We start from the raw sequence: 26,839 nt of genomic DNA, 5'->3' as shown, positions 1-26,839 counted from the left end.
TAAACTGGACAAGAAGGAGTCTCCCTCACTCAGCTAATAAATGTCACACAGTCCATCTTTCTTCTGTCTCTCGCCAACCCAATTAAATACATAAAGAGTACTTTTCCCAAAAGTCTGAACTGGAATAATGAGAACAGTGGAAGTGCAGGCTCAGGAATGATTCATTAACTGCAAAACAGGGGAAAATTCATACCAAATGTTCCTTGTAACTGCCCTGCTGCTTCCAACAGCCTTTCTTGTGTCCTATAACTGAGGGGTCAAACCTGATGTTAAACTTTCACATGAGATCTGTACACAAGAGCATGGAAACCGTGTGCCTGCAAGATGCTCCCCACAAACACATAAAGGCTGATATGCATTGCTTTAGTGGCCAGCTCCTTTAGTGGCTGGATCCCTTTGGGGGTGTAAGTATGGCCATACAAATTCAGGCAAGTATATATATAGGTGGATAAGTAGTGCATGAAGAGAAAAGATTATAAGACCACAGTAAGTGTACAGTGACCCATCCCAAAGACCCTCTGCAAGTTTACCTAATTCCTGCCTTAGGCAAAATACCTCAAATTCACACCTGAGAATTTCTGTGTTTAACAGTGGGTTTATATCACCAAGTAAGCTGCAGAGACTTTGAAATGCTTCACTCTCAATGCCTTTAAGATTGTGGCCAAGAGAACTTCATCTCAAGACTGAAGCTGGGATTGAAGCAGCTGTAAAGTCTGAGTTAAAGAGAAACCCCTGAAACCTTAGCCTGATTTCTAGTAGTGTATAGAGAAAGGTTGAAGTAGGACAGCTTCCGAACGCTGCCCATGTTGAAAGTAGAGCACATTCATAAATCTCAGTGCCCATCCTCAAAGGAGGGCGGTGATGGGGAATATCTTTGCATGCTCTGCAGCCCCAGTCTTTCCAAGTGCAGCAGTGCTAGAACTATTGACACGTCTTCAGAGCTAGAGCTGTTAATAGAGACCTTATGAGACACTGTAGCTGTTTTATGCAAAAATCCATAAAATTATTAAAAGCTTCTGCAGAATCAAAGAAAACTCAAGATGAGAAAGGCCAACAGTTTCTTGGATCAAGCAGCATTGTCAGCTCCAATCTTGTTGCCAGGCCTGCCTTTTTCTCTGCTCTCTCTATTAATTTGTTCAGGCTAGTTTGAAATGAGTCAGTGGTGGTGCTTCCCTCAAGTCGGCTCGGTGGCTTCATAGATCTTGCTGGGAGAAACGTCATCCTCCTGTTTGGCCTGCCTTTTATTTAATGATTAACCCAAACCTATGCCCTTCCATTTTCCTGGCTTGCACTGAACTCTTTAAAAATCCCACCCTCTCTCTTTTCTAGTGTCTCCAAGAAGCTTTTGGGTATTATTACCTTTTCCCGTCACTCAGGGCATTTCTACACAGAGAAATTGGAATAGCTTTGCTCCTTGTCCAAGCTGTTTGGGCACATGATCATTCTGTTCCAGAAGCCATGTACCTGCATTGCTGAACAGGAGCTCAGGGTAAGAAGCCAAGCTAGGAGGCAGGATATGGCTTAGTTTGAAAGCAATACTGTGCTAATGCATATATATACAGCTTTAGAACTGTAGCATGGCTGTTACAGTGACATCTAAGGTTTCCTTTGACATTCCCTTTCTTTCCACCCTGTAATTTTATATAGTGAGCCAGTAAAATAAATGAACAGCAGACATAGCAATCCGCTTGGAAGCATGGTGATCCAAGGGTGAGGATCTGCACTTAGCTATGGTGATTTGCTTAGAAACTGGTGTTCAGTATTCCTATACTCACAAGTCCTCCTGATTTCATATCTGCTGAAAGTACTCTTAGACTCTTAGATTTTTTTTTACATATTTTCTTTTGTAGACCCCTTAGTAGCAGCACACAAGTTGGAAATGTAGCCCACAGGGGGAGCTTACCACCGAACCACTCAGCCTATTTCCGCCTTGTTCTCCCCCATTTGTGCTAAAGACTTCACAGAGTGTTAAACTTGCAATTAAAAAGCACAGCAACAGATTTATTAGCCCTGTGTGCCATCTTGTTCTCCCCATGTCATTTACTTATGATAATTGGTCAGGTATTAAAGAACAAACACAGCAATTAATTAGTGGTCTTACAGGAATGACACTCTTTCATGAGTGTCAGATTTGAGTTACTCACAGAAGCTTACTGAGTGAAAAAATGAAGAAGGATGAATCATGGTCAAAATAAGCATTTTCAGCCATGCAATGTGGCATCCAGATGTGTGAGGATTGACTACACTGTTAGTCAGGGCACATTCAGTCCTGGAACAGGCATTTCTGCTATGGGCAATTCTGCTAAGCACTCATGGATAGGTCCAACAGGGAGCAGTGACCCATTAAAAGACTGTGCTTTTTGTGGAAGTAGGAGTTTAGGCATTCAGGCAGGTCATCTTGGGAGGTGGAAAACAACTTGCCCTCGAAGCAGGATATATATCAGGGTCAGTAAGAGCTGCAGTATGGCTCATGTCTCAGATGTCCCCGAATGAAGTACCTGTTGCCTGTATTTCTTTCTTGTTAAACTGTGTCCTTTTCAGAATAAGGTAATTTTATTTCCATAGCGTGAAGAGTATAAATTACAATTGCTAATAATCCAAAGATACCGTATCCTGAGCTCCCTTGTGATCCCCTGGGATCTCCAGTGGCTGGAGGTTAGTGTGGTAGAGCGATATTTCTTTTGTTCTGATGTCCTTCCCTAGGCATCTGCTTATGAATATTGTCAGAGACAACACATCCAAACAAAAACATCCAAACAAACATAACATGGACAAAACATCCATTACTCTGACCCAACATGGCCACTTTGATAATTTAATGGATAGATCTCCTCTTCTGTCCCACTCCATGGTTCTCAGCCTAAGTGTGAGTTGTTATCTGGAACTCCTACTATATATATAGTCCCATTCTTCAAGGATTTTTGCCTTATGTAGGAAGAGCAATTCCACTAATGTTTCACATAACAGTAGGGAAGGCATTTCTTTGTCCAGGAGAAGGCTTTAAGAGCAAGCAAGGTTCTTTGGAGTATTTCTACACTGTGCAGTGGCATCTTGTGATAGAGGAACACATAATGAGAAATAGATGCAGAATCTTGGATAGGCCTGTACTAAAAAAACAGGGCTTACTATGTTGGGAGTAACCATGTTACTAATGCTGGTTAGGATAAAGTCAACATCTCTACATGGCCTTATGCCCTGTGGATGTCACACCCATGGGTCCTAGTCAAGGTAGCCCTATCCTTCACTTGTTTCAGTGAAGTTATCCTTCAGGTTATCCTTGAATTGCGTTTGAAGTCTATGACAGTCCTGCTGCTTATTGTTCACAGTCTTTGATGATCAGTTGGGAAAATAACTTATTCTCCAGAATTATTGGCTCACAGAAGGATTGTTAGGATCCATCTTACTGAGAAAGATGGAAGTGTTACTGAGGGAAGGCAAACAAGTGCAAACTTGCATTGAAAACGCAAGCCTTTACTTAGGCATGCAAAACCCTTGCAGTCACCAGCCAGCACTCACAGCTCAACACATGCACAGCTCAGAGGTTATTTCAGGTGATCCAAAATGGTCCTTCTTGGCTTTGTAGTCCATGACTGCACTATAGAAAGACTTCACACCAAATAATGCCCTGTGGTAACCAATCCAGGTAGATAATGAGTCACCGCAGAGATAACAACCAGGAGAAAGCAGGATTTCAAGTAGAGGCTTCTGATGGCTACAGATGGAAGGAGCCAAAGCTGAATGATGAGAAATTACACAGTATGAATGCATATGTGTCCCTGAAATGAACAAGTTGTTTCAAACCTCAGGATGTTATATTTTTTTGGCTGCTCCTGCTCAGAGTCTGTAAAACCTCTGCTGAGCATTTGAACATGCTGCTGCTGCTCTAAAGCAAAGCAGTGAGGAGAACCAGAGGAATCTGGCATATACATTGCCGGCCAGAGCACAGTGCAAACATCACTGGATACGTAACCCAGCAATGACCGGCCAAACAGCTGAGAAGAGTAACAGATCTGATACTCACCCAGGGAAAGGTTGCTAGCCCCACCTGTTGCTACTGTTGCTGCTACTGCTGTTTTTCAACATCCCATCTGGCCAGGGCGTTTTCCATCCAAGCATCACCTCCCAGAGAATGGCATGGCATCACAGAGCTGCCAAAGCAACAGCAGTGAGCACATCATGGGAAAGTTTCAAGGAGCCCTTCCTCTTGCTTCTGTTGAATGTGCTGTCTGGGGAGACAGAGACATAAAGCAACCAAAAACTTGACCAGACTCAGCACCCAAATGATCTCCTACTCAGCAGAGAAGCCAGAGAGGAGGTCTCAGAGGTTTGAGGCTGTGCTTGAGGATGGTACAAGGCAAGCAAGAGCTGAAGCTGCCTATTTGTGGAGGCAAGAACCCCCTTGGCTCACAGCCGTCATCCCCTATGCTGACAGCTCCTATGGAGATCACCTCAGGCGTAATGTGGAGTTCCCATTCCTATTCTTGGGAGCTAAGGGAGCACAGTGTGATATAGGAATGAACCCAAATAAAGGGTTTCGGCTCAGTGAGCAACTTCAGAGGATGTGGGCCAGAAATCAGTCAGAGAAACAGCACTTCTCAGGGTCAGGCAGCTGTTGCAACAGATGAAATCTCACATGGGTGAGAGCGTTGCTATGACTTCAGCACTAAGAAAGTTTGCAGACCTTCTATTTCTTGTTTTAACATTGACATGGTTATTAACAGCAAAATTGACATGAATTTAGAGCAGACATGAAATGAGGCCTGAAAAGAAAATGTAAGGTGTTTCTTCTTTTCATTTTACCAAGACAAGACTCCAAAAGTGCCTGCTTTGTTGACCAGCTCCTGAGAAATATTCCTTCCCATTTGCTTCCATTAAACTTGCTTAGCAGAACAGCAGTTACATAGATCTGAAGAAGGATTTCAGGATGTATCCTTCCATGCATGTAAATCCATCTCAGCCCAAGAGAAGTGTAGAGTCACAGAATCATGGATTAAAGGTCATCTAGTCCAAATCCCAGCTTGCACTGTGGGAGAGGGCCTCAGGCATTCTACACAATCTATCTGAGATGGAAGCAAGAATCTCCTCAGGGCAGGGAGAACTGCAAGAATTACCAATGCTGGAATTTAGCTGAGACACCAAAGTAAATTTTCTTACCACTGTGAAAAGCAGAAAAGGAGCATGTGATGAGCATTTTGAGTGCCCTCCAAACACAGCCAAAACAGCTCCCCTCTCAGTGCTGGGCCAAAAAAACCAAGCCTGCCTGAGGAAGGCAATCTACAGGATCATAGATAATTTTTTGATGGCCCTGCATCCAGGCATTAAATAGGCCTGACATCGTTAGTATATAAGAGCTGATGTTTTTGCAGCTTGTAGTGGCATGGCTGGGAGCCATATATAGAATTATATAGACAGGATGAAAAGTTTCCAAGGGAAAACATGCACAATGAGAATATGCTCTGTTCTTCCCTAAAGCAACAGGCACTGTTGCCAAGCTATGCTCAGTCAAGCTGCTGTACATACCAGGAAACAGGCTTCTTTCCAATGTAAAGCTATAAAACAAGACAGATAAAAGGGTTTGAAATCAAAATAAAGGGAAAGTGGAAATCTTTTCCTAGCTTATATTACACTCTAGACAGGGCTAGCGTTTGGAAGATGCTTCCATTACTCTCTGCACCATGGGATCCATGAGCTTCTGCCGTGCCAGCCTGTGGCCTGGCTTCTGTAGGGTGAAATGGGTTCCTGAACCAACATTCCAAATTGTGCTTATTTTGGAAAGGCGATAGGTTTGGCAGAAAGCATGCTTTCTTCACTCAAGTGATAGTTTCCTATCTCTGAATCATGAAAGAAACAACAGCACGCCCCCAAGTATGCTGGGACATGGTTAAAGTCCACATGAAATCATATGATAGATTTTCTTCTGAGTGATATTTCCCAGTCACTGGTCCTTTCAGGTGGACTACTTCTCAAGTGCAGCAAAAGGATAACAAAGTGAAGGCACTGACTTATGACTTCAGTGACCTTGTCCATCTCCCATTACTCAGTGCCTGTGTAGCTTCTTGCTCTGATGCCTTCATAACTGAGCGCGAGAACTGACTCTCTTGAAGCCTATGTCTTTTATTTTATGGTCTTTCATAAAGTTTTGAAAAGAAAAGGTGAAGATAATGGCTCTCTGCATTGCCTCACACAAAATGTAACTATGGAAGAGCAACCTCCCTTTCCCCTGCCTCAGCTTCCCTGTTATCTGATGGGCATGAATATTTGACCCCAGGGCAGTGTAGGAATGGAATACTCAGTAATTGCACAGCAGTCTCAGCATGGCAGGTTACTAACACATCATCATTAATTTTGCCATGTCCTCTCTTCCCCCAGCATTTGTTGAATTCCAGAATGAAGTGAAGGGAGATGCACACTGCACACAGAAATGCACTAATTTCCCTTCAAAGTCCTTCAGAGGTTAAGCATGGCATAAATCAGTTATTTGCTCTTAAACATAACTGGTTCAACACAGCAAACATGTCTTTGTATGGATCGTGGTGGTAGGGAGTGTGGTAGAGGAAGAACAGGTGAAGAATATATTCTGTCTTTGAGAGAAAAAGCTGATTGAAATGGATAAATTCTGCCCTGCAGAAAACTCTGGCACTTAGACATTTGTGTTCCATCCTGAATCAGTCCAAAAAGGTCAACGTTTCTCTATTTTTCCCCCAAGAAAAAAAAAATTCCATTTGAAAACACCCAAATTACACAGTTTAGCGATGCCAAAACACTATTCTGAAGCTTTAAATATAGCAATGCAAACACTGCATAGAAAGTATCAATACACATGGCACCTTCTGACCAAGTACAAATGTGATCTGGGCAAAAACAAGCTGGAACTGAATGATTTGAGAAACTTGGGATGGAATAAATCCCACTTGCTGTTGTAGCAGTCTGACGTTCTTCAGTCACAAATTTACCCAGCATCACACATTCCCAAGAAACATTTCGCCTTGAAATGGCCCTTTCCAATGGAAAACAGCTTCTGTCACAATTTCTCTAGCATGCTTTGGTTGTTGCCAGCAAAGCCCCATGGGGATCCTGTGGGGAGAGCTGTGTTATTTGCTTGGGAGTACAGCCTCCCCTCAAAAGATGGTGCTGCAGATTAAGAATAGACAGCATGGTACCCAGAGGCTCTCCTGCAAAAAATAATAACAATAATAATAAAGGAAGGAGGAGGATTTTTCTCTTATTTTTTTGGCATTTCTTTAGTACAATGCCAGGCTATTCTGAGAACATTTGTCAGTGCTGCTCTCCAAAACCTGTGGCATATGCTCACATGGTTGAAACTGAGGTTTGACATCTCAAGCACCAATTCAATCCCAGTGGAACTGAATCTTTATATCAGACTTCGGAGGAAATTAAATAAAACAGACTTTTAGTAACACAGAGACAAGATCAGAATATTAGGAATAACACGTAAGTTTTGCCTCCTTCAGTAGAACAATTAAGCCTATAAAACCAGCACTTTTCATAACCTGAAGAATATTCAGACCTGAATATTTACATTATAAATTCCTGAATCTTTATTTGCCTTCCATGTACAGCCTGTCTTACATGGAGGGCCATCTCCCGCTGTAGGTAATGCACTGCACAAGTTTTTGCAGGTGAAATCAAGTCCTAGAGAAGCCTGAGAACACAGGTAGGGTTTATCCTTTGCTTACTCAGGTAGAGTGACAGTTCTATTCCTCAAAATCCAAAGAAATGCCACCATGTAGAATGAATGGGGGAAAGCAGAGATGCAAAGACCAGTTGTAGGGCTGCAGGTGCCTTTCTTGTTTAATTATCTATTTTCCAGTGGAGGATTTGTGGATGGGAAAGACAAAATCAAAATAGCTCTTTGACCTATCAGCTTTGGGACAGTTGCTTGGGCATGCAGACATTTCCCATTAAAATGTAGGTTATATGCATGTGTGTATATATCTATATATACACATTCCTATCACTGCAGCTGGTGGATGGCTACAGAAGGCAGCTGGGAGGCAATGGTGCCATGGGAGTCCTTAAGGTGGGAAACCGCCTGACAACATACTAACCGGTTTGTGTTGGCTTGAGCCAGGAGGAGAGCAGGTTGCAACATGGAGCAGCCAGTTCCTCATCCTGCAGCCAGCAGCTGCCAGAGCATCCCCCGGGCAGAGCAAGCCATGCTCTCCTTTTCCTCACATAACCTCATTGCAGATGTGTCACGGGCCAGGATGCACGCCGAGCCATGACTCAGCGGGAGAACAGGCCAGCGCAGGGAGGAGAAGTTGAGGCTATTTCAACAGCAGATGCTGCAGAGTCCAACCCCACAGCAGAAATCAATGATGGGGGAATCGGGTCTGTAACCACCACCCTGAGGGCTTTCTCTGCTTCTGCCCTTAGAAATTTGGCTGCCTCCAGGTGCCTGTTTTGCAGGTGGGCATGAATCCTCCCCAGATGTCAAACAAGTGTCCCTGCTGAGGTGAGCAGTGTGACCTGACCTTGTTGAGGTTATGCCAAGGGTGCAAGCACAGAAAAAGGTGCACATTCCTAGGAGTTGCTATGGGTTTAGGTCTGGCCTTATTGCAAAGATTTGATTTACATTTGGAAAATAAGAAATGCGCACACCTGGGGATTTCCTACTTACACCTGTGCTGTGCTACATGGTACTCTCTTAGCAGGCTTGTGAGCCCTCTAACAGCACTCACCCTCCCTCATTTTTTAAGCTGCCCAGAGGAGAACACCAAAGAGGAGTCAAAGAGGTATTTTCCAGGCCTATTCTTAGGAACATGGGTATAGAAGCATTTTTTTCTTCTTGTTCTTTTTGTGATGCAAAGTCCCAGGACATGTGTGAAAAGTTGGTGGCCTTGTGGAGTAAAGCAGTACAGGCACTAAAAAGCAAGTTTGGAGGTGTGGAGCTGAGGTTTGCTGGCTGAGTTCCTTTCTCTTGTTGAAATAGTTCTGCATCTTTAATCAGACAAAATCCCCCTTTTCACGAATGCTCTCAGACCCCAAATCTGTCTTCTGCTGCTAAAGCAGAGCTTTTTTGTGATCCTGACAGACTACAAAATGAAACATGACCTGTTATGAGTGACAGGGTTTCACTTACAAGTGACTGTATTTGGGGAAAAAAAGAAAAGGAAAAAAAAAAAAAAAAGAGGGGCTTAAAAAAAAACTAATGCAACCAATAATTAATACAGGGATTGAGCTTGCCTGAGGTTAACACGAGAGGCCCAGAGCTTAGGGGAGATAAAAGAGGATTAGATGCTTCACTTGTAAGAACAGCATCCATCAGCTCCAGCAGATAAGATAATTAGTTACAAGGGCCGTCAAGCCTTTTGCCGGCAGCATTAGCAGCCCTGACTGGCAGCTGAGTCAGGTTGTTGCCACGCAGCCACAAGCAGAGCACAATTAGTGAGATGCAGGGCTGCCTTCCTTGGAACTGAGCTGGTGGCTGCGGCTGGGTGCCCGGACCTGGGAGGTGAGTGTATGCTATTGGGGTAATTGAGGAGAACGTGGCTGGTTCTGCCTCCATGCCTGCATTTTGCAGAACTGGGGGGTTGGAGGTTTGGGAGCAGTGACCTCCTTTTGGTGACATGAAATGACAACTCAGAACTTGCATGGAATCATTTTGTGTGTGCTTTTTTTAGTTAAATGCAGTGTATAGGTAAACTACAGAGCTTTCTGCCATGGGATATGTCTCCAAAAGGAAAATAATTAGAGAAGTTGGTAGAAAACAAAAAGTTTGCTTTTTCTATTGAGTAGAAGTTTATCCACAGTTACAGAGATGACTGTGATTTTGGAAGGGATGGTAGACCTACTTGGTGCACAGCACCAAGCAGTTGGGATTATTAATGATAAGATGAAGACCTAATTTAGGCTCTATGGTTGTTTCATCCTGTGAGGATGGATCTACTACTTAGCTCTCCCTGGGGGAAGATGTTGCTGATGTTGCTGACTGTTAGAATCAGGACATGGTTTGGGATTTAAAGAGGGGCTCTAAGAAAGAAAGGGTCAGACTTTTTAGCAGGGTGTGCTGTGATAGGATGAAAAGAAATGGTTTCAAACTAAAAGAGGGGAGATCCAGGTTGGACGTAAGGAAGAAGTTTTTTATAGTAAGGATGGTGAGGCACCTGTGCAGGTTGCCCAGAGATGTGGTGGATGCCCTGTCCCTGGTGACATGCAAGGTCAGGCTGGAGGGGCTCAGAGAACCCCTGATGGAGTTGTAGGTGTCTGTTCATTGTGAGGAGCTGGACCAGGTGGCCTTCTAAGGGTCTCTTCCAACTCAAATGATTCTATGATTCTGTGGCATTAGACAGACCTTGCAAGTGATCCTATGAAACAATCTGGCCTATCTCTCTAGAGAAGTTTGAACTGCATCTTCTAGAGTTGGGTGATATCGTATTTCAAGAGTCCCTCCCCAGGGAGCTGCTGCCATTTATGTGGGTCTACAACCCCAAAGATGCATCACCGGTGGGAATTCTTCTTCCCACTGACAAAACCTTCCCTTTATATCACAGTGCTTACTCACTTCTTGGAAACCTGCACATACTTTGCCCTCTGAATCAGTTTTTAGAAGTGGCTGGGTGCCATCTGCCCTTCCTCGAGCCTTCCAAAAAAAGAGATTCCTTCCAAGCTGGGCAGAGCTGTTCCCCTTTGTCCAGCAAAGTATTTATTTCTATGTTTTTTTCAGGACACAAAATCTCTCTGTCCAGATCCCCAGAGCTATATATACTTGGTATGCCTTGTTCTCATATTAGGGTTTGCAAAGAAGGAAAACATCTTGCTGTGCTGGATCAATCATTTCACCGCGCCGTGCCCTGGCTCCTAAGACCATTTCTCTCCCTGGCCAGCTGCCTCCACATGTGGGTTCGGTTGCATCAGCCCCTATACCCGCTCAGCAGTTAGTGGGCCAAATTCTGTCTGTTCTTGGATTCAGGGACAATCTCAGTCGAGTTGCAGAGGTAAAAACGAAGCTAGAACAGGGCCTCCTTTCCTATTCTCCTTCCCTCCTTGGAGAAGCAGAAGATTAATGGGAGTTTGCTTTGCCTGGTGTTTTCTGTCTGAGAAAAGTGGTTCACCTTCTGGGACAGTCAGCCCACGATGGTTCAGGTCAGCACAACTCTGCCAATGCTTCCTTGTTGTCCAGAAAAGCTTATTTTGAGCATGCATGCTGAAGTTACATTCTTTTAAATCAGGTGTAGCTCCATTGCTTGTGTCCTCTAAAGGTATGGAAGTTTATTTCAATTCATTGCTCCTGGATGCAGGTGGTTCTTCATGAATTTCCATTTTCTACACAGCCTCAGTAGGAGCCTCAAGGGGGGAAATAAATAAACCCCTTGCAACTATGGGGAGAACAAATCTCTCTGTCAAAGGCACTGCTTTTTAAAGTCCTATAGCTGTTCCAAAGCGACCATGAGTTAACAGTGAAATCATTTTAGTGTTCAATCTATATCCTTAGTAAAGAATTTACTAGCATTGCATAAGCTTCCCGTAACAAGGTAACCAGATATAAATTAACTGCTAAAAATAGCTTTATTGCGTTAGTCAATCCCTAATTAACTTGCTTCAGCTGTCTTCAAAGATGCTATTTAAATCCATCCATCTTCTAGAGGCGTGGAAGATACAGATATGCAGACAGGGGTGCATGTCAGCTCATGATAGTTTGTGTTAGTTACTGGGCTATATGTGTATTTGAACACAATTCTGGGAATGATGGAAATCAGCCTGGAGGGAAAGGTTTGATATCAGCTTGTCCTGTGATTCTTGAGAAGAAGAGAGAAACTGAAATGCAGAAAAGAAATGGCTGAAAGTATCTTCAAGTTCTGGTCTTTGCAATGGCATTAAATAAGCAGCAAAAAAACCCACAACCCCAAAAACAAACAAACAAAAAAAAACAAACAACAACATTTTGCTTCTTGTTGGAACTAGATCTTCTTACAGATAAATTGTCCTTCAGTCACAGAAAGTCATGAGAACTGTTCCTGTGGATTTACGCTCAGTATCACCCATTCATTCTCCTCCATGCAAAAATCTTCTCTCTCATGTCCTTTATGACAACTTGCTTTGTTCCCACATCCTGCAACACCTCCCTCATCTTTTCTCCTGTTCCTAGATCTGGGTAAGAGGTTGCATTGCATCTGCATAGCTGGTTCCTAACTCTGGACCTTCTGACCAAGCACAGTAGATAATTACTGAGATAACGCTGCAGTTTTTCCCTGGGCAAAAACAAACAAACAGAAAAACACAAAAAACCAACAACCCCAAAATCGCAACATTATTTGACCACGACATCCTCTAAACTGCCTTTGTTTCTCACAGCCTGTTATACCCCACTATGTGAATGTCCACATAGTTGATGTAATCACATGGCCTAAATGGAAGCATGGGCTTGGAGACAATAATTTTGAGATCACTGATATTGCTTCCTTTTAGAAATCAAAGCTAAAAGTTTAGGACAAAACTGGGAGGGGGAAAGACCAAAGCAAAGAAAGCAGTGACTCTGGAAAGGGGTTTGGAACAGTCGTTTGAATAAGACTGTGCTGGTTTTGCTGTTGTTGTTTTTTAATACTCAAGGGAACAAACCCTGGAGATGTTAGCAAAAATAATACCAAGGCAGCCTAGGGGAAGGGTATGACCTCCTCATAAATCACACTCATCTGTCACTACCGCTGGGACAGCATTTGCTTTGGTTGTCCACACTTCAAAAAGGGCCTTCAAAAACAGAAGGGAGAATTCAGAAAACATGCAATTTTTGCCTCAAAATGCGATTAACTTGCTATAATGGAGAGGACAGATGCTGTCTGCTTTGGTGTTCCGTATAACAGTTAATATGACTTTCAAATATCTGTATGAGAACTATATTCCAGAGCACAAATAATGCTCTGATGTAGTATAGAATAATTAAGCAAGGGATTCTGGGTTATACTGAGGAAAGCAAACACCTGTCTGTCATACCAAGTGAATTTACTCCTGATAGAACAGATTTTGTTGCATCCCTCATTTATTATCTAGAGTAGCCAAGAGCCATCAAAATAAGGAGAGTATTTTGCTTCATTCCCTATGTAGCAGTGCCTTAGAGGTCCTACTCTGTTAATATTTCCATACTGCTGATCTCTCTCAGACAAGTAAGTGGATTGGATGTGCAAAGCAAAATGCCAAGACTTTGTGAAAAGTTCTTTCTAGGAGACAAATCCAGGCTTTTTATCCTACTCTTTCAGGAGTATTCAGCTGTTGACTCTGAGGGCTTTAGTGTGGGCTCAGCACCTAACTCTATATGGCATCACCTGGGACATTCACTCAGCACCTGTTTCACAGCAAGGCTCCTGCTTGTCCTGACCCCTGCTTAAACACTGTATGACTGCAGCAATCAGAGGTGGAATAGGCGCCTTTTGGAAGGCTCTGCAGTGTGACTCAGCAGCTCAGCTCCAGTTACGTGACCCAGAATCCACTTGGCACAAAACCTTCCTGTTCTCACTGCTGGGCCACAGCTCTGCTGGCTGCAGAACAGCCTGTGTTAGCCCTCGCATACCCTGTTCGTTGCTCCACGACTGTGCTTTGCCTTCAGTTTTGCAGGCACCAATGTGGTTCTTTGCTTGGCACGGGTTCTTCCCTTCCAGCTCTTCCAGGTATGATGGATCCAGATGAGTTGTGGTCCTGGCTGAAGACAATGAGTAGAAGATACTTCTCCCCCTGTCTCCTGCTACTCTTCCCACACCCATGTTCCTGTTCTGCATCAGCCCTTTGGAATTCTTTTCATCCTCAATCCTTGCAACTCAACTGCTTCTTCCTGTCTGGATTGCAGTTAAAAGCTCCATTTGTTTCATTTGGCTTTTAATTGACCTCATCTTGCAATTGCTGATGTCTTAACTAATCTGTGTTTCGCTGCTGCTTATCTGGTACGGTCCTTTGAAGTTCCTGACACAATAAAGTGTCCCATTAGAAGAGAAAACAATGGGATAGCAATTCCCATCTAGCTCTCACTGTCCAGTCAATATTTTAATTATCCTTAGCTTTGAGGCAAGAAGAAGAAGGTGAGAGGCTACCCAGGAAATCTATGAATAACATCTGATATTAATCCCACTTAGGTGGGAACTTTTGTGATAACCTCTCCTAAATAACTGCATCAATCAACTCTCCATCTGTCAATTGAACAAGTAGTACGAGCCTGGTCTTGGCAAAGGGGTTGTAAAAGTGTTCAGTTGACATTGGGTGGGATGCAAGGAAATATGTTGCTGTTTGCAGTGACCAGGTTGGCCTAGGACAGGTTGGGGAGGAGGGTAGATGTGTCAATTCCACTGAATGGCAGGTGGGAAGAAGGGATGGATGGACATTAAGGAAAGCACTTAATGCTATTACCTGACGTGTTGTCTAAGCCGTTTCCCTTCACCTTGCCTGTGTTTGGAGAGGTGAAGATGGAGTTTGTCAGCCTCCCTTCAATTGCTAGCTGTCTGAGCCAAGAAACCAGGCCAGGTTGGTTGCTGAATGGCTCTCCATTCGGATAAATGCATGTCTGAAGCAGTGAAAGCTCAGGATCACCTCTTAAATGCATATGCCACTATTGCAGGTCATCTGCCTTGCTCTGAACTCAGTACATCTACTGGAAGACAAAGCCAGGAAACTTGGATTTAACAGGAGGGAATATGGACCTCGAGCTGCTGCTTAATATATATGAAATGTTATTCAAGAGTCTGCAGTTAGTATCTAACATCCACTGAAAACTAATGGGATTATGGGCTCCTAAGTAATAGTATGTTAGGTAGAAGGTTTTAAGTCTTCTGTTTTTTTACATCCAAAACTGAGAGACAAATTCATCTCAAGTGTAATGGGTACAGATCCTGTAGATTTTGGCTTTTGGGAGATTATAGTTAAGAGAAGTGCTCTGTGCAAAGAAGTAAAAGACTTTGCAGAGACGCAGCAGGGAGCATTACAAATCAAAGGATACATTCTGCAAAGCTGTTTGCTCATGAGTCATTGCATGAACAGAGTCCAGGGCCCAGAGGAAATGAAAGGGTCTTACTGCAAGCAATACACCATTGAGTGTGCTTGTATATGTGTGCAAAATTGAATCTTAGCTCCAGAACCATCACAAAGATTAGAAATGGCCATGGCAAGATTTTTACTCAGTTCTGTCAGATACAAGCCTGTTATTTTCATCCCGAGACACTGAACTCTACTGTTCCCCTTGCAACTCAATTCTGAGCTCAAGAGCTTGACATTCTGAGCTATTCATTGTTGATGTTATTTACTCCTAAAAATCACTGTCTGAGAATGCGGGGAAATGCATTAAAAAGTGCAAAGCAATGGAAGCATGGGCTCAGACTCAGATCTGTGCCATTAAAGGGAACGATCCCAGCCGTGGGTACATTACAGATGTGCTCAGCAGATAAAGATGGAGATGTAAACATTTTTTTTTCTTCATCTTATGGTGCCTCGTGCAAACTTTTTTGACAAGACTGCAGCATAAAATCCATTGCCAAAGGGCACAGTGAGAAATGGTTCAATGGAAACCAAATGCCCTAAAAGCAGTTTGCTGCTGAGTCATTCAGTGTCCACTTGGGGGCTTGGAGAAATTAAAAGAACTGTATGAAAAAACATCTGTGCTCACCACCTTTGCAGCTTTCAAATTGGGATCTCCTGAAACAGGTCTTTTCTCAACGTCTCTTTCTTCATATTTATTTGCAGTGTGGTTTCTGGATGAAAAAGAGGAAAAAAAAAAAAAGATGGTGCCTTCCTACATTCCCCCTCATAGATACCATCTGGATTGCAAACAACTCACCCAAATAGAATACGAAGCTTGGCAGGAGAAAAAAAAAGCCCCTTGTGTGTCTTTCCAAATTGATATTTCAATATCTCTGTTTTGCACCAACTGAAACAAGCCCAAATTCTCTGGTAGGAGAGTGTGCACTAGCATGGCTTCTATTTTATTAAGAACAAACAAACAGCAACAACAACAACAAAAAAGCATGGCAGTCATTTAGCTGTAATGGCCAAGATATAAAATGTCAGTTTTATTTATGGCAAGTAGCTGGGTAGAAAATATGTCCTGGCATCGCTTGAGATTTCAAGAACTTTGTTTTCCTTTTTCTCCTGCTGCATGAAATAATGCTGTATTCTTAACAAACAAACAAAGAAAAACAAAGAAGAAAACAGCCCTCTCCAGTGAGAAGGACCATGTTCTTCTCTCCACAGAACCAGAATGAGTGGACCTGTGACAGACATATGGACATGAAAGTCAAATCAGGTGTTCAGGGCCTCAAGCCCATGCTTTCTGCCTCCATGTTCCTGTGATAATCACTGGGGAAATCAGCACACTGGAGTTATAGTTTTCTGCTGTATTTCTGACCAAAAGTTCCATGCTGGAACAACAAGACTTCACGCTGAGACCAATGAACCACAACATCAGGCTTTGTGCTACCGGTATCAGAGTGTTACATGGCTGTGGCTGCTGACTTGTGCTTGGATGAGCCTACACAAATGCCATTAAGTCATTAAAACGCTGCTTGAACCAGCTTCCTACACAGCTCTAATTAAAATTAGCCAATCTAATCAATGATCCTGCAGTTTACTTTTGTATATAGTATCTCACTTTCACCCAGGAACCCTCCCTAAGGGACCACCGTGCCTGCAAATGCAGAGCAAAATAGCCATCCTGGCACGCTTCTCTTATCTGGATGTGAAAAGTGACATCAGCCTGAGCTCTGCCTCTCTTTATGCTGGCAAATTAGACAAGCCAGGTTCTGTAAACACTTTTGTGTGTGTGTGTGTGTGTGTGTGTGTGTGCATGAGCTTCAAAGAGGCTTTATCAGTCCAAAAAGAGCCGAGTATGGATTTCTAAAAGCAGGCTTAGATCTCCCAGCCAAGCACAAGCCGAACCCTTAGTTCTTGCATCCTATGACAGCAGAATTATAAAAAGCAAGGCAGTGACTGCTACTTGTTAGCTACTGCTTCTCCTGGCATCCTAGGGTTTCCTTTTCCATGCCAGCAGAATTTTGGCTCGGGGTACCAGAAAATGGTTTCACAAAATGTGTATCTGTACAGTGTATACTATGTGCACATCTCTGGGCTGGTTGGTCAGGGAGGTCAACACAACTTTGTTAGCAGAAGTGACGTGGCTCAGTGGGTGTGACGTGGTTTACTGGGCATAGTGGTGATGGGTTGGTGGTTGGACTAGTGATCTTAATACTGTCTTTTCCAATTATTGGGATTGGGATTGACAAAGGCAGAGTGAATGGGTCTCACCTTAGGGCGGGAAGATGAGCTTAGAGGATTTCTTGGAGTTTCTTCTTTGTCAGTTTGCTGAAGTCTTTTATTAATGCAAGACCTGGATCTAGGGAATGAAGACCTTACATAATCCAGCCACTGAAAGATGAGTAAAAAATTGAGGGCAGAAATAAATTTCATGTTTTTTTAGCACTAGAACAATTTATCTAGGAATGGCCTGGGTTCTGTTTTGCTTGATGCCTAAGACAAGATTAGATAGCGTGTTGATAGTCATGTGGTAGCTCAACAGGGCAATGAGCTGGACAAAGATGTATGAGGTCTCCCATTCTCCTTAAGTGTTGTTGGGTTTCACTTTTATCTTCAAATAGACTATTGGCCCAAATTAGTTCCCTGCTTAAAAAGGAGACTGAGAAGTGATTGTAGTGGAAAGACAGTACAGTAGATAGCTTGTGGAAGCTAAATTTGCCTTTACTACTGAGCCCAAAAGCACAGAAAATCTGGCTATGAAGAATATGTTCCCCTTACCAACTTCTCTCTCATAAGCAGGACTCAGTCTGTCACCTTTAAACTGATGGACAGAGATGAGTAAGGGTGTTTTTCAAGATCCAGAATGAAGGCATGCCCTACAAGGCTGTGCTTCAGTAATTATCTCAAACAGTGCGATCGTTTAGCATAACAACAACAACAACAAAACCAAATGCCCACATCTCAACCACAGCTGATGCCTAACATGAATGGCTGGAATATTTACAAGGGCTGAATTTATACTGCAGTCTTCCCAGTTGCTTTCCTTGGTATTGCAGTCTCATTTACCATGGTGAATGAATGTCATTTACCGTGGTAAATGAATGAGAGAAGAATTTGTTAAGTCATAAAAATAATGGATGTACATATTATGTGCGGTGAATGGTTGGGGAGGATCTATCACACTCTCTGTTGTTACCCCACCAAATACCATATCCCAGCCATGAGGACTAATTCAAAGTAATTACAGCCTAATTCTGTGTATCTGTACAGTGTTTAAGTACAGAATATTAGTAAGTTCAGTGGCAGTGTGCAGGAATGTATCTTGCTAGATAGCATGAGTCACTTTCCTGTCTGTAATTTGAGCTTTGCTGGGCCAGTAGATACTCTAAACTACACCATGCAGGTCTCTAGCAAGAGACCCGTGCTATTTCAGCTAAAGAACTGTCATAGTTTGAAGACGTTTTTCTTCCCTTTAGGTCTTGGTTCTGCAAAATACTTCAGCACGTGGTTAATTGTAATCACTTAAGTCATCCCATTCAAGTCGGAGCATAAACACTTTGCTGAATTGTGTTTAAAGTGGGAAACGGAGTGCTTGAATTTTCAAAAGTCTCTAATTGCAATTAGCTATGCCAAGAGTAGTTCTTCATTTTATTTCTGTATTTGGTGGACGTTTTGCATTTGGAAAAAAAAATGGCTGTGTGTCCTGTTCTATATACAAAACTCCTTCTGACTTCATGATGTGAGACTATAATGCAGGGTTTTGCTTTAGCATAGTTTGCCCTGGAATCTATTCCGGCTCTCCAAAATAGAAGCAAAAGTTATCTGAAAATCCCAATCTGCTTTATGAGACCTTAGGTCTCAGACTAGTAATTAAGATACTGTGGCTTAACGTGTTACCAAGCATCAGCTAAACGGAGGTAATTATCTGGATGCAAGCCTTACAGCTAATGCTTAGCCTAAATGCTGAGTCAATTTATCCCTGGGCAAATGCAGAATAATGTGATCTAACACTTCAGAATGAGCTAAAATGAATCACTGCGTGTTTGCCGCGGGCAAAAAGAAGTTTGCCACTTCTGAGTAGAGGCTGGGTAGCTCCCAATCCTGGTGACTTGGTGAGAGGTGTGAGCCCTTTCACATTGCTGGGAATGGGCAACAATTGGTGCTTGGCAGTTCTCTTGCATTCTACAAGTGTTCAGTGGTTTGCTGCTGGAAGGAGATAGTTCATATCCAGCACACACAGACTAAAATGACCACTTGAAGACACATAATGATGCAGATGGTCCTCAGAACGCTTCTAGAGGACATGCTCATCACATAAATTGTGCTGGAAGCAGAAGTAGTAAGGTAGCAACTTGCTCATCTGTAGGAAGCTAACAAATCCCTGGACAAGAGGTGCTCAAAGAAAGACAGAGTTATGTCTTGCTGTACATTGCTTGTTGAAAGGTCATTCTGGACAAATTCAAAGGAGTCAAGTCCATTACTAGAAATACTAGAATAATAAAAATGGTATCTTGGCTTAGGGATCAGTGATCCCCAGATAGTTTTGTCTGGAAGTACTCAAAGGAAGAGTCTGACAGAACCTGGCTCTGTGGGTGTTTGAGTGCAAGGAGACATGAAGTGTGAGTGTGCAGTGGAGGCTAATCAAGCTAGCTCTTGCAATCTGTACAACCCTTAGAAGACATCAGCTTACTTATAAAGTGGTGCCTCAGCAGAGAATTAGGGCCAAGACTGGGCCACAGGGGTGAATTCATCTTTCCCATTAAACCAGAGACATTTAAAGAAAGCGTTTCCTTCAAAGTATGGGTAAAGCACTCCGATGTGGTGCATTGGGGGGAGCTATTCTACTGGGAATTTGACAAGTTCAAGTATGCACATCTCTCAGGCCTCTGGGGTTTGCATTTGATGGGGGTGAAAGGCAGCTGTATGCAGATTCATGAGTAATGAGGTCAGGAACTAAAGCAATTCCTGCCAGATACCTTTGCCTGGTATTTTTATTCCTGCTGTGTAAACATCCAGGAGAACTTTTGTAAGATGTTTGTTGGGAATCATTAGGTTTGATTTACAGATCATGATAATTGAATACATGACACTAGGAGTAGCAGAATAGTCTTTATATATGAATTTGCTATTAGGAATAGGAAGGGAAATTACCAAGTGTGGCTCAATAACAGACGCAGAGAATCTTTTAAACTATTATTTTCTTAAAGAGAAGGGATTGATATGAACAAACTTAGCATCAAATGAACCCCACTGAAGTCAAAGACATGCTTAATGATGGGAATGTGCCATGTTCTTTAAGTCTATGAGAAGACAGCTGGCAAAGAGAGCATGACATTCAGACTTCTCTTCCAATGGTTAAAAGGTTAAAATGTTAGAAGTGAGTTTAGCTTGAGCCTTGGGGGTCTGAAAACACTAACACAACTGCTGGTGATGAAGTAGAGACTGGAGCAGGAATTTGCAGAGGTCTTTCCCAGTCAGAGCAGTGGAATTAAATGAACGTGATTTTTTTCCCCACTGTCATGGTTTTTTGCTTATAAAGGAATATTCAGTGGCTCAGATGAAAACACACAAGATGGGGAATAAATGTTAAGGCAAAAGTTCTGTATTTCCCAGTGCAAGTTTGGACATTCCAGACCAAATGGGAGACAAAATTTGAGGCTGCTCTGAAAGAAAGGGGTGCATGAAGAACAACACTGACCTGTCCTAAGAAATAATCTCTGGTTCAGTATCAATAAATCCTTAGTTGAAGTACAGTATTTTTTTACAGGCATCACACTGCAAAGAGAGGACAAAGCCTTTGACAACATCTAGAGGAAAAAGAAAAGACTGATCAATGATCTATGTGTATGAATTGTTCCTAGGGTCTATGGAGAGCAAGAAGAGAAATTGCAGGCTTAGATAGGCAAAGGCAGTGTCAACTTTGCACTGGGAAAATAGGAAAGACAGTGGAGATCTGAACTGCCAGCCTGGTAAGCTGAGTTGCTTCTATTTTTGAGATCTGTAAGGGCAAATTTGAATGTGAAGAGTGATACAGGCAAGGTGCATGCACCACAACAGCGTTCACACAGGGAGCTGCTGACTGCAATTTACTGCTAAGGAGTCATTCCTTCCTAGAACCCATTCCTGTAGCTGACACTGTCATACCGTTTAGAATGGGTTAATGGGCACTTCTGTTATTTAAATAGCACTGATACCATTCTTAGTCCTGAAGCTGTGAGTTTACTAGGAGGTGCCTCCAAGGATCTGTGCAGTGTGTAACTTGACATCAGCACAAAGAAACAATTGCACACTAGGAGAAAAGCACTATTTTCTTCCCCTCTTTTTGCCAAGTTAGTATTTTCTAATTTCACAACCTCAGCTTCCTGCCATGTCAGAGGACTTTTCACAGTATCTGATTAATAAAACACTTTTTCTTTTGCTTTTTCTTTTCCTTTTTTTTTTTTTTTTCGTTTACTCTTGTTTATATGACCTCCCTATTCATGTGATTTGTTGGAGGTGTCAGAGGTGGCACGTTTAAGCCACCTCGGTGACAAATGCTTGCATATTTATAGGTCATTTAAAATCAGCTCCTGTCCTTGGGTGCTATATATTCAGCTGCACAACCACTTGCTTTGTGCATTCTGCAACTGTAAATCTCCTGGTGTCTATGGATAATGTTTTTTATTGTTGCTCACATAAGGCCGCTAATATCAACAAGCCGGGTTGTAGACACTCTGGAAACTCCTCAAGGTTGGGGACAGGAAGACATGGTTAAGTGTCCAAATTAACTCTCCCCTTCTGCTGGGTGCTCACATCTGGAACAGAATAACTGTAGATGCTCTGTGCATGTACTAGAGAGGTCCTTCCTAGGGGATAAAAGTCCAACACAGACCAAACTTTGAAATGCTAATATCACTCCACAGTTTAGGAGGGGATCCCTATCAGATAACAGTCATAAGGTGGGAAGCAATTAAATGTGATACTTATTCTCTCTGCAAGGAAAGACTTACACATTTCCAGTTCTGTTCTCAGGGATAATAGGAATGATCTCTCCAAATTGAAGTTGCATCTTGACTTCAGGATACTCTGAAACAGGCATTGAATGGCTAGATGTGACAAACCACATCTACGTTGTTTTTGAGTGTCCTGGTGTTAAGCCGTGACAGTAAAGTTCAGTTTGACCACCCAAAAGGCCATCTTAGGTTCCGAAAGCACAGCAGTTGCTTAGTCTCCCATCCACGGGGTTCCTTTAGAGAAAAATGAGTGGTTATATCTTTCAAGAGGCATAATAAAAATGTGTTTTATTTTCTGTCCTTTGGGATGCTATGGGGGAGATAATCATAAAAGTTTGTGGATCATTCAGTTTATGGCTATGATGGAAAACATATTAAAAGTGCCTCCCGAGATGATAGCACTCACTGGGGTCTCCAGCCCCCTCTCTTCCCTGCTGTCAGTCTCTGGTGATGAGTTCAGGTGCAGCAGGCATGTCAGAAAAAGTTGTGTGACAGCAGGTTTAATATCAGTCGGGGACTAAGATGGGGCCAAAGCCCTTGGAGGTGATTTAAAGCAGGTGGGGTTGAACCTGTCATGAGTGTTTCATAATGCTGTGTTATTCTTACCGTATGATTACACTAGTCCCTGTGGATCATCTCTGGATTTACAGTGTTTGCATAAATGCTCGGCTGTAAATTAGAAGATGTTTTTGAGTGGTGCTTCACTAGCTGGAAGCCATAGATTTGCAGTCCCTGCTGAGCCATCAACCAGCCTAAGGGAGATGAGCCAAGAAGAACTTGACTTCTGGGCTCAGCAGCCGTGGTGAAACATTGCAGGCTTGTCAACATTTCTGGAAGACATGATGTCTATTTTGCCTGTTAGCTGTGGGCTGTGCTTGGGCAGGGAGAAAGAAGGCAGGAGGCATTTGGTTTCCCTGCTACCTGTTTCTGTGTTGAAATGGACAGCCTGGCTGAGAGTGGATGGTGTCTGAATTTGTATCTTTGAACCCAGAGTTGAACCTCTTGACAGCTGCAGGAAGTCCATTTCCAGGGAGCACAATTTCAGATGTGTTGCAGGTCCTGCAGGGTATTGTGGCAGCGGGTGCTGGGTGTGATGCTAATTGAATCTGTTTCTCAGGCTACAGAAACTAACACCTATCTGTGCTGCCCTAATCATCTACTGAGCCTCAGGCAGACCTTTGAGCTATTTGTTCAGCTGGGGCAAGTTTTCCTTCTTAATCTTTTCAGCTTGGCAGGAGCACTGCTGAGCACACAAGGAAGCTCATCAGCTGCTGGCTGGATGTTTGGACAAGGGGATAACTCCTGCTGAGGCTGGTGAGCTCTAGTCCTGTCTAATTTACATTGTTATTTATTCTGCAAGCATTCCTGTGCTTCCTGAGTACAAGCTGGCTTTTCAGCACGTTTACAGCCACACTCCCACAGAGAGATCGGCAGTGACAGACAACTACACACAGAAGCAATAATCCCCTTGCATTCAGGGGGACCGGTACATGTAGGCCAGCAGGAAAAGGCCACCCTGTTGTCCATTTGCTTCAAGTTCTGGGGCACGACGATTTGTTCAGACTGCAGTAGTTTTCAAAGCCACAATTTTCAAGCTATGACATACTTCCCCAACAGCCCTGGAGACAAGGAATGTGTTTGCTCCTCATCTTGTAGATGAGATCGAGGTGACTTGGTCAAGGCCTGTCAACGACAAAAACATGCACATCATCTGCAGGCAGAGTGTGGTGAATTCTCACCAGCTGGCAGGAGGTCATCTGTGGGTACTGACAGCATGGCCCGAGCATTAATGCTTACAGAGTGGCACGTAGCCAAAGTCTTTGAGCAAGGAAGCCTCATCTTGCTAGAGCTGATGTCACATCTGAGGTTTAATGAAGCTGTAAGGAGCACAAGGATGTTACACTAGCAGCTGCTCCTTGGTGCCAGAGGGAACTATCCCCACCGCTGGAAACAGATCTCACAAATATGCAGGAAGAGATACAGAAATCCTTCACAGCTTGAGCTGAGGGGATCTGCAGGAATGTTACCTGGGGCTGAAAGAAAGGATAAAGGAACAGCTGCTATATTACTCCCAGTGGCTCTCCATATACTCTTGGTGCTAGTTTCAGCCAGACCTGCCCAGTGATGTTACTAGGAATTCATACCCCTGTGCACCGCAGTAAGGATTGAACACCTCCCAGCTGTCCAAAATGGATGTGGATATTGGATCTTGGGGTGATGGAAGACCCAACACCTCGAAAGATCTCAGATCAGCTCCTAATCTGTGTTCCAAGTCTCAGTGAGACAATTTTCAGTTTCCCCTGTGCATGGAGAAGTGTTCTGTAGGAAAATCCATTTGCTCTCTCGTAGTATTTGAAACTCTTCAGTTTGGTCATCTGAATGTAAAAAAAAAAAAGGCTGTCTCTTGCAACAGCAGCTGCCAGTGTGGGTTTGCTGCTCCATGCTGATTGTCTCCTGGACTAGATCTCCCTGCCACGTTGTGATCATGATGGGCTCAAGCCTCAGACCAGAAACTGCTGATCTCCATAGAGTGTCACCTGGGAGGTGATGAGCACAGACAAAGGCACCTCTTTAATTTTTATAGTGCTGCTAAGCCCTCTCTTTTGTAGGGTTGGATTTAGCGCAGAGCCTATGGCTGCCTGATGACGTGTGAACGGGATGTCGGAGTAGAATTGACCTTAGAGCTGATGACAAGTTGTACTGGCAAAAGCTGGTGTAACTGAGTGAGGGCTGAAGCCTTGTAGCAGAAAAACCAGGGCAGGCTTGGCTCAGGGTGCAGGAAGCAGGCACAAATATGCAGTATGGCAACTACTGATTGAGACAGCAAACACTGTGACAGGGGCAATTAGGGCATGGATGGCTCAGGGGGTGCATCGGCTTGGAAGTAGCAGCAAAACCAAACAAGGTATGGGAATGTGTAAAGCAAGCTGAGCAATCACATGGGCTGTCATTATATTGCACTCCTATTTTAAGATACATTTACAGCAAGAATTACGCTTTTTGCCCTCCTCCTCTTTTCTTATGGAAGTACTTGTTTTCCTTTACCTGGGAGTAGAGGAACCTGTCCATAAATCTTTATGGATCTCCTGCTGTTTTATATCACTGTGTAACTGCAATACCCTGATTTGTCCCTGCGTTCCCCAAGGAAAATTCCCCATGTTTGGGTCATTTTGAAAAGAATTCTGAACACTTCTGGAAGCGAGGATGATGATGCTTCTTGTATTATTCCTGTATTCCAGGCAAGGATTTTCATGTCATCTAGAGAATTTATTTGTGCAGTTAGACATGCATGTGCACAGCTCCGCACAGCAACCACAGCCTTTTGCAAGCAAGCAGGACATTCTTTACCCACACTGCAGTCTGGTCCACAAGCCATGGAAATGCAATCACAAGGTGCTGAGTGACAACTAATATACCCTACTTCTCAAAAGCTCTTATTAGCTAGGCTCAGCAATGCACTAAAATGACTGCACTATTTGCCACATGGAGCTGTCTTGTCTGGGGTCAATTCAGAACACAATATTTCACGAGGACAGGCCTGACATTTCATCCCATAGGGTACTGACTTCTTTTAATGAGGTTTATCAGATTCAGATAGAAAAAACAGAATCACAGGAACAGAAAAATCCCCACAGACCACCAGCCTGGTGATCATAGCTAAAGAACATTTGTGTGAGGACTAGCAAGACCCCAAAATGAAGTGAACGAGACTGATGTTGACAGTTTATTACAGTTCTTGGCTGGATTAGTGAACGCATATATGCTTTTTCTTTTTTCTTTTTTTTTCCTTTGGTAAGGCATTGTATTTTAAGCCAAGATCTGCTGTAATTTATGTATTACTTTAAATTTGAACTAGAGCTCATTGGTGTGTTTTCAAAATAAGGAAATTTCACAGAAGTGTAGTGTTCTGGAGCCAAAGCATGTCACAGAGATGTGTATGTCTCTGACTACTACCCTGAATCAGGGTGAGTTGAGCTAGCATTAATCTGCAGGGGTAAATCCACCTACCCCACATTTCTCTCATTCAATCTCCTGCTCTTATAGAAGCAGTGGCATCTGTGTGGTCTCATGACGAATGGGGTCGGGGAACTGATCTGGCTGAAAATGAGTGAATGTATAAAAGCAGTTCAGTTTCATCTGGTTGAATTTCCCAGTCTTAATTATCCTGTATGCTGGGGCACGACCAGTATCACAGCTTGCTTTGGGTGACTGACCACAGAACTAGGCTCAAGTTTTCACTAGGAGCACTGTTTAGATCCAGGACACTGTGGTCACGTGTGCTCACCATGAGAGAGAGATCATGACACAACTCTTTTTGAACCAAAAATAACCTGCTTAATAGCATTTTGTCCCTCAGAGATATTCAGAATTCTTTGTTGTAAGTTTTGCATTGCCATCTCCAAAGCGATATGCTTAGGTTTCAAAGGATGGTGAGGGTAAGCCATACCTGATGTGTTTACTGTTGGTTGGGGAAGGAAGCAATCAGCTTTGCTTAACATTCCCATTTGAAAAGCCTTTCAACTGTCAGCATTTTCCTCGCATATTAGGACATTCTCTCCTGAAACTCCTAAGGTTTCAGGATCAGCATCCTTCTGCCATGACCCAAGCCTTCCATCTAGGCAGGCAGGTAGCTGAGGTTTGTAGGACCCATGAGGCTCCCTAAGACCTTCCACTGAATTTCTGGCTGTGCTTTCTTATTCTGCCCTTTCCTAGGGAGTCAAAGAATGACTCCTTTAGTAACGATGAGGCCAGGCCCAAGCTGGCTTTCTGCAGAGCTAGAAGGAGAAAACAGGGCAACTGGGTTCTATCTTACCCATTTTCTCTGCTCAGACTGACCTCTCGGACCTTGTGATGGAGGGGCTAAGTGCTGCATGGGGGTTCTG

The 26,839-nt window shown here is 43.2% G+C and overlaps 1 long non-coding RNA gene across 2 annotated transcripts in view; it reads left to right on the top strand.

Moving 5' to 3' along the window:
• The first annotated feature begins 8,863 nt into the window (after positions 1-8,863).
• LOC116653662 overlaps positions 8,864-26,839 on the top strand; it is a 424,305-nt gene continuing 406,329 nt past the window's right edge. Inside the window, exon 1 of one of the 2 annotated variants that reach the window (XR_004307914.1) lies at positions 8,864-9,475. This is a non-coding gene — a long non-coding RNA (uncharacterized LOC116653662). The remainder of the gene's footprint in view (positions 9,476-26,839) is intronic. The other variant, XR_004307915.1, reaches the window with a different exon arrangement.

This window comes from Coturnix japonica, chromosome 7 (assembly GCF_001577835.2).
Source record: "Coturnix japonica isolate 7356 chromosome 7, Coturnix japonica 2.1, whole genome shotgun sequence".
NCBI classification, from domain to species: Eukaryota; Metazoa; Chordata; class Aves; order Galliformes; family Phasianidae; genus Coturnix; species Coturnix japonica.
This window is presented reverse-complemented; position numbering and strand designations above follow the sequence as displayed.